The sequence below is a fragment of the Antechinus flavipes genome, chromosome 3 (assembly GCF_016432865.1).
Source record: "Antechinus flavipes isolate AdamAnt ecotype Samford, QLD, Australia chromosome 3, AdamAnt_v2, whole genome shotgun sequence".
Classification (NCBI taxonomy): Eukaryota; Metazoa; Chordata; class Mammalia; order Dasyuromorphia; family Dasyuridae; genus Antechinus; species Antechinus flavipes.
The window spans coordinates 39392724-39405780 of NC_067400.1; the positions used below are offsets into that span (position 1 = coordinate 39392724).

Sequence of the window (13057 nt, forward strand, 5' to 3'; positions counted from 1 at the left end):
TGCTGGGTTGATGAAAGGAGGGGCAGTTATTCCACATCCCTCCCATACTCTCTGGGTGGGAAGGTTGTATTGCTGGGCTCCGCTGAACATGAAATCCTAATTCTAAAACTTATCTCTGTGGCCGGATAAATTGGCTCTTAAATAACAGCAGCTGAAATCCCTTACTTTGCTTACAGAGAAAATTAGGGGTGACAACAGCTTAACTCAGGGGACATAGTGATGTTCAACAGATGAATAAATGATTTTAACCTGAATTAATAAGGGGCAGTCTCAATATCTCCCCTCCAGGGATTCCTAGGAGGTCTATGTGGATAGGACAACTTTTTATAGACATTTCTTCCTGAAGAGTTAAGACTCAGGAGTGTTCTGGAGACTGCTTATAGGACCAGTTCCATATAGGGCAGGTTATTCTGCCTGTGGGTTAGGGAAAAATGCCCCTTATTCTATATATTATTGGCTAGGGAAGGCCAACATAGTACCATAATTTTAATTAATCATTAATTAATTAGTTAGTTAGGAAATCAGTATAATGGGGAGGGTAGACTTTCAGTTGGAAGAGACTTGGATTTATTCAATCCCCCCCACCCCAATACTTTCTAGCTGTGGAACATTGGGCAATTATTTAATCTCTGAGTCTCGAATTTCTTTATATGTGAAAAGGGATTAAGACCCATAGCATCTGCTTTACTGGGTTGTTATGAGAAACATTTAAGTTATTTCCTGATTAACTTATTATTTCTCAATGATATCAATGATTTTAAGAGGTAGACCGTTTGTATAAAAAGAAAGCAATCTAAGAGCTGAAGAAATTTGGGGCAGAATTCTACTGAACACTACCCAGCTTTTCTTCACTTGGGCCAACTTTCTAAGAAGTTCCAAGCTGCCGAGGAGATACCAGCCTGCTTTGGTAGGATTTACTCCCTGGAAGTCTCTACATCAGTGAAGTCACAGGGATATTCTATTCCCTCACAGTTCCATGTACATTCATTACTTGCTTGCATTGTCTGGATTCTTATTCCTCTGCAACTTTTCTTTTCGTTTTTTTTTTCCATCTTTTTTAAATTAAAGCTTTCTATTTATAAAACATATGCATGAGTAACTGTAACATTGACTCTTGGAAAACCTTTATTCCAAATTTTCCCCTCCTCCCCTACATAATCCACTACATGTTAAATATGTTAAAATATATATTAAATCCAATATATGTATACATATTTATACAGTTATCAACTTTTCAACGAAGGGAGAAGTTTTTAAATGTCCCTCCAAAAAATCTTTGCTAAAATGTTCAGATTCCAAAAAGCAAAATCATCCAGATTCATTACCCTTCCTTTCTTTGACCATTTCATGGTTTTCTTTGCAGAGAGCATTCTGGGAAATGTTATTTGGGAGCTAAGCCTGCCAATGTGCATCTCAGCAGAAAAGTGACAAAAAGTAACTTAGGACTGCCTAAGTCTTGGCCTCCAGAATACTCCCCTGCCAGGCTTTCACAAGCTTAGCTCCCCAGCATCTAGCTTTTCAACATCAGATATGGGATGACGCTATAGCAACTAACCTATCCAGAAATCCATGAACAGCTTCTGTATTGGGAAAGAAAGGCAGAGTCTTCTAAGACTAGGGCTGCTGTTTGCATGGTGCTGATTTTCAGTCGCAGAGTTTTGTGAGTTCCCTTGAAATGGCCCGCCTTAGGAATTTTGGAAGGAGGAATTGGGAAAGTTTGCTTTGCTCTGATGAACTGTTTCCCCATCCCTCTCACTCTTCCACTTCCTAGGTATGAAAAGAAAATTCTGGACATCTAGAACTATTGTTCTTAAATTCTTCCCTTCATTTAAAAAAAAGAAGACTTCTACAACTTCCCCAACCCTCTAGGAAAGTAAAATAGAACCTTATAGAAAGATAAGGTTCTATTAAGAAAGTCAACTGAAGCATTTAGAAACTGAGCCTTGTAAAAAGTTTGGATATTTTGATCTTCTTTCCTTACTAAGGTAAAGCAATGGTTCTCAAACTTTTATTCTCAGTATTATTATATTATTAAAAATTATTGAGCATCTATTATAGTATATTCCTATACTGTATTAGAAGTGAAAACTAATTTTGAAATTGTAGAGCCTCTGAAATGATTTCAGAGACCTCTGGGGTACTCTAGACCACACTTTGAGAACCTGAGGTAAAGGACCTGGATATGGAATGTTTTATACATGGTCACACTTGGATCTGATGTCAGATGGTTTTGCTAAACTATCTTTCTCTGTTATATCATTTTTCTTTTTTATAGGAAGACAACCTGCAGAACTAAGATATGAAAATAAAATGCATTTATAACACTTTCAAAAAATGAAACTTTGGGAGGGAAAGTTTGACCTTCATCACCTGCCTTGACAGGTATCCCTTCTGTAATTTTTTGACTTCTGCTTGGATGATTTTATTTAAGAATAAGGACATAGATATGGAGCTAGAATTTGAGTACCTTCCCCAAGTAGACTTCCTTTGGTGAATCTTTATTTTTACATTTCCCTACTTGAGTGCAATTAAAATGAACTTCTCTTTTCATTTCCATGAATGTGGAAGAGTTTGCCTAATTCTTCCAGCAAACAGATCTATCCCACAAAGGCTCTTAGGAATAGAACTTCAGTGAAACCTCTGGACTGGGAAAATCAGCTTTTTTGATTGGAGGAGGAGGGGCATTTTTAGGAGCTAGTTTTGGAAATTACCAATTTGACATAATTCTCTTTTGGGGTACGAATATTTTCCAAATTGAAATAGGAAAGTGGATTGTAGGCTGTTCTCTTGGACAAGAAGGTGGCCAGTGTTTTAAATTAAATTATTTCTGGTGTCCATTTCATTAATATAGCTGCTGAATGATTTAGATTTGGTGTGTTTGTGGGTAAGTAATCGGCCTCCTTATTTTGGAAGTGAATTAAAAAACTCTCAATAACAAGAATTTTGTTGTGTTTTTCCTCTTTTCTTGTTCCCTTTACCCATACCTGTTTTACTCTTCAAATTCTCTGGTCTGAAAAGATGGGCTAAGGAACTCCAAGTAATTTCAAGAAAAATTATGGTCCCTAAGAATATTTCTATTGGAGCAGAATATGAGGGGTAGATGGTAAGGAAGGTATTTTCAGAAATGATTATGATATAAAAACAGGTATCATTAAAACTAAAAATTATAATTATGAGAGGAAATGGAAAAGGATCCTATGTGATTAGAAGATGTTTTAAAAAAAAGAGTCTAGCTGGTAATGTTTTCTAACTTCCACCTATACATTTCCTGATGAGGTTTTCAGCTCACCAGAATGATCCCCTAGTATTTAAAGGGTAGGGACAAATGATGGAAAATGAATTTGGACAATGTTTTGTTTTGTTTTGTTTTCCATGTGTTGACAAAATTTTGGATTAATTAACGCATATGGTTGGTTTTCATTGTAGCCTATCATGGACAGAAAGGCAAATGGCCTCTTTGGCAACCCCAAAGGAGTCTTGTCTCATCGCTGCATGTCATGTACGTAAAAATGTATAGGAATATTTTGGAAGATTTTTTTTTGACGTAGCATCTATATGATCCAATGATCAGATTTCTTGGAATTTATTTTTTTCAAATACATGGTATTAAAAGCAAATTATTGTTGCTGTGTATTTTGTAACAATCCATCGTGACAAGTGGTTATTAAATTCTGGGCTTTATGAGTAGGGAATAAAGATTGGACCTGCAATTTCACCGATATGGGGAGCTCAGTGAGGTGGTGAGGTGAATATAATGCTGAGTTTAGAGTCCAAAATCCTGAGTTTGAATTTGAACCCAGATATTTATTAGTTGTATGATCCTGAACAAGCCACTTAATCTCTGTTTACCTCAGTTATCTTTATCTACAAAATGGGGATAATTATAACATCTTCTTCCCTAGGTTATAGTGAAGATCAAATCAGATATTTGTAAAGCATTCTGCAATCCTTAAAATGTTATATCATTGCTAGTTATTATGTAATCATTCTATAAAAAAAGGATGGAGACTGATTGCAAAGATTTTGGACAGTAGGAACCAAAGCTTTTCAAGTAAAGAAATAGTATGATCTTTGGGATTTGGAGTCCCAGTCATGATATAAAATCACAGAATCTGAGAATTGAATTAGTTCTCAGTAGCTATCTAAACCAATTCATTCACAAAAGGAACATGTGATTTGGGCTCAAATATGACCTCAAATAGCTCTCTGGGTGATCACAGATAAGTCACTTGTCCTCTCTGCCTCGATCTCCTTCTCTGTAAAATGGGAGTGATAATCCTTAAGCTGTTTGTAAATCTAAAAGTGCCCTTATAAGTGTGAGTTGTCATTATTGTGATTTGGACTCCATCCTCTATAGTCTTTGAGTCTCTTCAGCCAAAGGTCCTTTGGCTTGTCAGTGTGTTAGCCTTGTAGGGGGCTTAAGTTCACAGTACAATGGATTCCTTTAATAATTCCTGCAGCTGGGCTTTTCTTGCAGCTCAAAAAGGACAACTCTGACCCTAAGAAAACTACAAAATATATTAGAGTGAGTCATAACCTTTCTGGAATATGAAAACCTGTGGGTGGGAAAGAAATTGGGACCTCCCTCCCCTTCTGCCCCTTCACTGGGTATAGAGCTTAAAGGGATTCAATACAATGGCCCAAAAAACCAACCAAACTATCAACAGACATTTATTGAGAACCTGCACAGAGTCAGACATTGTACCAGGGGCTCGGGAGAGAGGAACAAAACTGAAATCCCCTTTGCCTCTCCTCCATGGGGGAAACAATATATGGAAAGATGGAGAGAGGAGAAATGGGGGAGAGGAGAGAGATGATGGATAGAGTCATAGATGGTAAATAGATTATAGGTAGATGGATAGAAAGAAAGATGACAGTTTGGATGGATAGATAGTTGATGGTTAAATATTTGACAGATAGAGAAAGAGAGAGGGAGAGAAAGCCAGATAGAAAGAGAGAGAATAATATGAAGTAGAGGGAAGAGTATTTAATCTCTGCTCTAGTCCCAACTTCACCACCCACTGCCAGAATAACCTTGACTATGTCTCACCGGTTCACAGAACCATAGATTTAGAGCCAGAAAAGTTCACAAAAATCCTCTTCAATTAATTGTTCCAATTCCCTATGTTATTTCTTCAATCCCTTTATTTTGTTGAGAAGGAAACCAAGTTCCATTGAGAGGGAGTAACTTATCTTGAGCTAGGCAGATCTAAGTTCCTAACCCACATCCTCCACCTTCATCAATATTTCCAAAGGAAATATTCCCTCTGCTTCGATTCCCTCCTGTGTCAAATAGGGGAAGAGGTGAGACTATATGATCTCTATGGTATCTCCAAGCTCCCAAAGTCTCTAATCCTAAAATATTTTGTCATATGGTGCTCACAGTACTTTCATATCCCTCATTCATTTGATTATATGAGCAGCCCTGGGAGATTCTGCTCAGAGAAAGGATTATCAGCATTTTACAGATGATAAAACTGATAGGCATGGAGTCACTTGTTCCTCCCAGTAAACAGAAGGCAAGAGCAGCATATGCTGTATAAAATTTTTCTGGGTAGAAAGGAAAGGGAGAAGACTGGAATGGTGAATAATTACATAGATTTGTTTATGTAGTAATTTCTTTAAATGCCCACAATAAATAGAACATCTCAGAAATAGGCTTAGTTGGATCTTAAATGGTATGGGTATAGGAGAAATAAATGTATAACTTGGTATTTTTATTATTAGGGGAAGATAAACAAAGATAATATTATAATTTTCAATATTTTTTGTTTAAAATTATACATGCAACTCAGTAGATACATAAAATAAGTCATCTGTGCAAAAACTGGGGGAAACCCAAATTTTAAAGGAAAAAGCACATTTTTTTTGAGCCGTCACACATGGAATGGCATTGGTTAACAGACTGATCAAACTCTGTTAAATAATATTAAGATAATTAGACACAATTTAACTATGGATCCCCATAAAAGTCCGCCATGATGAATTTAGGTCATTGTGGTCTTGGAACAAAACCTCCATTTAGAATGTTGTGGAGCCTCAGCCAAGCACACTCCTCCCTCTCTTGGACATAGAACTACTGTAGCAGACTCCCCAAAGCTTAAGTTCATTGTGCTAATATCCTTTTAATAACTCTTTTCCCTCCTCCCTCTCCCTACCCCCCAGTAATTCCAGAGATAAACAGAATCCAAGTAGAGTGGACACCATTTTCTGATGACTTTTTTTTTTAATTTCTAGTTCACCACAGGAAGATCTGAATTCAAATTCTCTTTCAGGCATTTATTATCTGTGTGGCCCCCAGAGAAATCACTTAAATTTCCTCAGCTCCAGTTTCTTTATCTATAAAATAACCACCAATATTACTGGTGGCACTGAGCTAACAGAGTTCTTGATGCTGTTTGTTTACTAATTTCAGTGATTTGCCCATAACTCAGCTAGTAGGTATTAGGAGTACTTGAATTCAGGTCTTCCTGACTTAAAGGGTGAACTTCTAGCAAACCACTTTGTCTCTTCATTTAAAATAAAGTTTTTAAAGTGATTTCTATTGCTACTTTATTTTTCTCAGTTTTTTTTTGATGTAGCATTATAGAGGTAGTCTGAGAATAAATCATTTTCCTGCAGTTATTTGATACTTAATGCTCTACAGAGTATTACTAGGGTGGATCAAATGACTGCTTGTCATCATTGAATAAAAGTATTGAACTACTGTAAGTTCATCTGCAGACTCAGTGAAAATATCCTCAGGACAGTTCCAGTAGCAGAGAGGATAAGGATAAATGCCATGTGCCTCACCTTATTCCCCCATTATTTTTTTTTTCTATTCAAGCTCCATTTTGTGAAACTTTTCATTCTGTTTAATTCTAAGATCATGAGGATGCAATTTTGACATTTACTAAAGGAAAAACACCCTCATCCTCCATTTTTTTTTCCTGAGGCAATTGGGGTTAAGTGACTTGTCCAGGGTTACACAGTTAGGAAATATATTTGAGGCAGTATTTTAATCCAGATCCTCCTGACTTCAGAGCTAGTGCTCTATCTACTGTACCATCTAGCTGCCCCTCATTCTCCATTTTAATGCATTTTTTAATAATAGCTTTTTTCAAAATACATGCAAAAAGAGTTTTCAACATTCACCCTTGCAAAACATTGTGTACCAAATTATTCTCACTCCCTTCTCTCCACTTCCCTCCCCTAGATAGCAAATACTCCAATATTGGTTAAACATGAATGCATTTTTAAAATTTAACAAAAAAACCTCATTCTTTGCTGTTTTTATTGTTTTGTTTTTTAATCAATGCTATGTCCTGCTAATCGAGAACACCATCTCCTTGTGATAATGATTTAGTTCCTCTTTAGCTGTATTCTCAAGGCTATTTGGGGGTTCCATATTTATAGGACAGGAATCTTAAAAGAGTGACAACCTTCTGGTGTATAATTCTAGCTATCTGATGATGTCTTCTGTTCCTCTTCAGTCAAATGGACTTCACTGCATTCTGCTTTTTAAGAAGGAGCTAGAGGAAACATTGCTGAACTTCTTAAAACTTTTCCATGGGCAGCAAAAATAGGCAGAGTTTCATCAGTGCTTCAATTCCAAGTGGGATTGGGGCGGGGGGGTTCCACCTCTCTGACTTGGGAGGCAGAAAAGACCCACCAGTTCTTCACCAGCACCATATTTCTTGGCTAGTCCCAAGTCCCTAGTTCTCACTCTGCTATTTCCTCTGTATTTTTCCTATCTTTTGGTCGTTTCCCTTGAGCTATGATAACATATAAGAAGCTTATAGAAATACTTATCAAAATCTGCCGGACACAATGCAACACTTTCCCTCACAATGACAAGCGCCCCTAATTATGAATGACAAGTCATAAATTATGTTTAAACTGGATTTTCCACTGCAGATACTCCTCCTGCCACCCAGACAGCCTTATAAAGTTGCATTTGTGGCCTTAATCCCACTTGGATGGGTGCCCTGCTCCTGCACTTTCCACGCTCTGGTCCTTGCCGCTTCTCCAACAAGTGAACAATCATTGTTTCTGTACCTTATTAGGCCAGAGAGCCGAGCGGCTAGTGATGACATCGGCAGGCCCCGCAGGCAGGATTCTGGGCAGCCCCAGCCAACCTCCAACAAACCCCTTTTTATCCTCCTGTTTCTAGGAAGAATTATGATGGTGGTGCCCTGCTGTTGATCAGTCAAATCTGTGGTAGGCCTAGAGATAAGTCCTGTAAGTGTGGTGTACTGTAAGACAGCAGCTCCCATTCATTAGGAGTTTGTGTGTAATAAACCATCAAAAAGAGAGAGAGAGAGAGGGAGCAGTGAGAAGCAGCTGCAGAATCCAGGCACAAACAACACAACCCATTCTTAGGAGCCAAAACTTTCTAATTTGCTGCTGGGCAGCCCTGCTCGGTGCCATCCTTCCTCCTCCCCCAGCGGTGCCCTCGATATATTTACAGTGGGGCTCTGGGACCCGAGACCCTGCTCCTTTGAACTCCTGTTCTCTCCTGCCACTTCCCATCCCCCAAAGAAAAGTTGCCGGGACTCTGTCTTAACTAGAGAGAGGGGTAAGGGGGCAGCAACTTCGGCAACCCTTGGCACTGGAGCATGCTGGACTAGAACTTTTATTCCTACTAATTAGCTAACTTAAAAAAAAAAAAAAACCACCACACTGATTCTCAGGGAACAGAAGGCAAGTCCCTGAGGGGCTGTTTTCCTCCAGGGAGAGGTCTTGGGGGAGTTGTTTTCCTCCAGGGAGAGGTCCTGGGGAGCTGTTTTCCTCCAGGGAGAGGTCCTGGGGAGCTGTTTTCCTCTAGGGAGGGCCCCTGGGGGGACTGTTTTCCAGCCATCATGAATTTAATCTTCTTGCTAAAATCTTCCTTTCAGGCCGCAACAAATTCAAACGAGTAGCCCAGGGAAATTGGGGGAGGAGGCTGCTTCAAGGAAATAAGATTGTTGCCTAAGAAGGCAATAGTCACTGCTTTTTTAACTTAAGTCAGGAAACTATTTTCTGTGATGTAGCAGGGGCAAAAAAAAAAAAATCACAACTTTATAGATTAGCTTATGGAGAGCGAGCCAATCGCTCCTCGAAGTGAGAGGCAGGTTCATTTGGAAAATGCGTATTAAAATACCTACTTTGGGACCAAACTGCTTCGGCACTCGGATGGCGGAGACAAAAAGCGGGAGGATCCCTGCCTTCCTGGAGTTTATACTCTACTCGAGGAAGACAACAAGTATACAGATTTATTCAATCAAATAGAATTTGTTAATGCCCTACCTTACGTGCCAGGCACTGAACTGAGCACTGGGAATACAAAAACAGTCCCTATATCAGTTTCATTGATACAAGATCCCAGAAGCATAATGTTAGGAAAAACCGTTTCAATTCCGGTGACTGGTGAGCTAAAGTTTTATTTGTACAGATGGAAGGGTAGAAACTGGGAGAGAAGAGGTGGGTTTGTGGGGGGTTTTGAGGGGAAGGGGGACAGAGGGAGGCGTAGTAACAGAGACATATATAGACCATAGAGCCCTGACGTCGGTACTGGAGAGAGAAGCAGGAAAACCTAACTTAAAACCTGTCTTGGAAATTTGCTAACTGCAAATTATATAAGGAAATCATTTTTCTTTGTTGAACCTCAGTTTCCTAATCTGAAAAATAAGGACAACATTTGCAATGTCTTTCTCACAGGGCGTGTTCAAATCAGATAATTATTAAAAGGATTTTGCAAAATTTAAAGCGCTTACAGAAATGTCAATTATTCATTTGCTTAAAACCATTAATGCAGTTTTTAAAGTGTCAGTTCTTTGATAAAACTTTCATTTTCATGCCCTAAACTGATGTAAAAGTCTTAGTCTGCTCCCTCCCTCCTTTTCTCTCTGTCTCTGTCTTTCTCTCCCTTTCTATGTGTGTCTTTCCTTCTCTGTCTTCCCCTCTACATCCTATTTTTTCATCTCTCTATCTCTCTTTGTGTCTGTTTCTTTACGGATTCTTTGTCTCTTTTCTCTATCACCCCTCCCTCCATGTCTCTGTCTCTGTCTCTCTCTTTCTCCTTCTCCCTCTCTCTCCCTTTCTCTGTGTGTCTTCTCAATTCTGTCTTCCCTTCTATATACTATTTCTTCTCTTCTATCTCTTTTTATGTCTGTCTCTTTATGGACTCTTTGTCTCTCTCTTCTCTTTCTGTCACCTCCCTCCCTTTCTCTTTATTTCTCTTTCTGTGTGTCTGTCTCTGCGTCTCTTTCTGTCAGTCTCTTACCCACACATACACTCTCTCCACCTCCCAGTTACTGAGATCGAATATTGACTTAATGCCACGTGATTTTTATTTTTAAATTTTTGTTGTTGCATGTTTTAAGTTTCCTTTACCAAGTAGGGGATCCAAATGTGGGGCAGTTGGGAGATTGGCGGTGGCCAACTGGAACACATTCCACTGGTTTTGGAATTCCTGCAGGTGTTTCCCAAGCAAAAGCCCCTTTCAGAGAGTACCATCTGCATGTGTCATGTGCCCACCGGCTCCCTCCCCTCTCAGCTGGAGAGGGGGGGAGAGGGATTGTTTGTTTGTTTGCCTGATTGACATGGAATGACCAAGACCCTTGGTCCATTGCTTCCAACAGAGTCCTTCTGAGTTCTGGAGCTCCCTGCAGATCCACCCGCTTGAATTGTCCATGATTCCTCTCAAATGTTTCCTTCTCATGCTCTTCTGGCTTTTGAGTTGGCCTCTGCTGCTTTTCAGGCTTCACAATTTGTCAGTGACATTGATTCAAACCATAAGTTGTGCTACATTGCTGTTTTTCAACAGAACAATGCAACAGAAAAGGAACTCATAACCCTGACAGTAAATATGTATTACCTCCTTTTAGTGGACTGTGCTATTTAAACAAATATTAGACCATAGCATATAGAGTGTAAATTTGATGAGGAACTAGTGGATGCTTGAATACCTAAGAAGCAGATTCTTCAAATTTTAAATAATTTCTAAATCAAAGAAGTTTCTAATGTTTTCTCCAATATGTTTATAAAGCCATTTCCCTGTTTCACAGAAGACATTGTTCTTCGGTTTTTCTCTCAACATATCTATCACCTAATGGCACATGGATGTAGAAGCCCAGTAAACACACCTAAAAGTGATTTTTGTTCCTTGTCTTTGTTGTTCAAAAGATATTATAAATTTCCTTTTAGAAAGTTAAATCATTTTAAATGGGCTTCTTAGAAAAGACTAGTGTTTTTAGGACTTGCAGAAATTCTGCCTTCAATTAACCTTCCTTGTTGCTCATGGGCTCAACAATCTCAAGAAAGGTTTTGAACATTTATTATGCCTCAGTTTCCATATCCAGAAAACCAGAACGATAGGGTTCACTCTCTTCCTACTGCCTGGGAGGGTGGAGAGCTTATAAGGATTAAGAATTGTTATTTGGCAAGTTCAAAAGTCAGACAAAATCAGATAACTGCACTATGTACACTTCCTCCAATTCATTAAGCATCTCTTCCAAAATTACTTTGTTACTTCGTCTTGCGACTGAGGTAGCCATGGACTGCTAAAGACAGGACCAATTGAACATAAGATCTGGCAAGTCTTCTTAAGCTTTAATTGAAAGAAGTTATAGAGGGCAGGCTCTATAAATAGAGCACCTAACCCTAGAATGAGGAGGACCCAAATTCAAATTCTGTTCCCAGACACTTAGCTCTGTGCCCTGGTCAAGTCGTTTAATTCAATTGCCTCCCCCAACCACCAAGGAACGAAGTAAAGAAAGAAAGAGAGGAGGGAAGGAAGGAAGGAGGGAAAGAAGGAAGAAAGGAGGAAAGGAAGAAAGGAAGGAGGGAAGGAAGGAAGGGAGAGAGGGGGGGAGAGAGGGGAGGAAGGGAAGAAGGAAGGGAGGGAAAAAGGAAGGGAGGGAGGGAGAAAGAGTAAACTTGTGTCCAATGTCTAAGAATCAATCTGGCTTAAGCGTCCTATGCCTATTTCAAGATTTCTTACTACAACATTTCCAACAAATAGTATCCAGGGCTAATATGGATTTACAAGGCAACCTTATTTGCAAAACATTATAGAGCATCACAGAAGATTGTTATTATTGTATTGCAAATCAATCTGGGGGTGGGAGGATGGGGTGTAGGGGAAGGTCAATTAGGCAGAAAGCTTGGAATTAGACCTTACTTAGCTAGATCACCTGGAAAGCACTAGTATAGAACTGAAAGGAGAATAATAAATTGAATTAACTGAACAAATCTGCTAGTATTTCTATAGTGATCCATTGTCATCTGTGAAAACAGTGCAGCTAATGCATTTGGATTATACTGTTTCAATACTTTTTTTTTTTTTGAATGAACAATAATGACTTTAAAAGATGAAGTTTCCAAAAAAACAATTCCTTACAAGAGAAGAAATATGTACAGAAGGCAACAAATTTTTTATTAAAGCTTTTTATTTTTCAAAACATATCCATAGATAATCTACAACATTAACCCTTGCAAAACCGTATGTTCCAGTTCCCCATCACCACCACTCTTCCCTAAATGGCAAGTAGTCCAATATATGTTAAACATGGTAGAAATATATGTTAAATCCAACATATGCATACATATTTATACAATTATCTTTATGTACAGAAAAAATCAAATCAAACCAGAAAAGAAAATGATGAAGGAAATAAAATGCAAGCAAACATCAACAAAAAGAGTGAGAATACTATGGTGTGAACCACACTCAATTCCCACAGCCCTCTCTCTGGGTGTAGATGACTTTTTGATCACAAGACCATTGGAAATGGTCTGAATCATCTCATTGTTGAAGAGAGTCATGGTCTATCAGAATTGATCATCCTATAATATTGCTCTAAAGCAACAAAATTTTTAAAGATATTCTGGGGTAAATTTTTGAGATACTTCTAAGAAGAATATTAAGAGTTGTATTAGGAAAAGGGATAAGGATTGGACCTGTGATTTCATTGATATAAGGAATGTTATAGATGTTAGAAAATTATATTGATGAGAAAATTGTCTCTACCAAGATAGAGTACTTTCTCTATAGTCTTACAGAGTTGCCTGCTAAAATGGAATATGAGGTATATTG

At 38.5% G+C, this 13057-nt stretch overlaps 1 long non-coding RNA gene across 6 annotated transcripts in view; it reads left to right on the forward strand.

Moving 5' to 3' along the window:
* The window catches only part of LOC127552913 (uncharacterized), a 239524-nt gene that overhangs the window by 181307 nt on the left and 45160 nt on the right, over window positions 1–13057 (forward strand). For 5 of the 6 annotated variants that reach the window (XR_007951612.1, XR_007951615.1, XR_007951611.1 and 2 more), the window contains 2 exons: window positions 1772–1985; window positions 2276–3499. This is a non-coding gene — a long non-coding RNA (uncharacterized LOC127552913). The remainder of the gene's footprint in view (window positions 1–1771; window positions 1986–2275; window positions 3500–13057) is intronic. The other variant, XR_007951610.1, reaches the window with a different exon arrangement.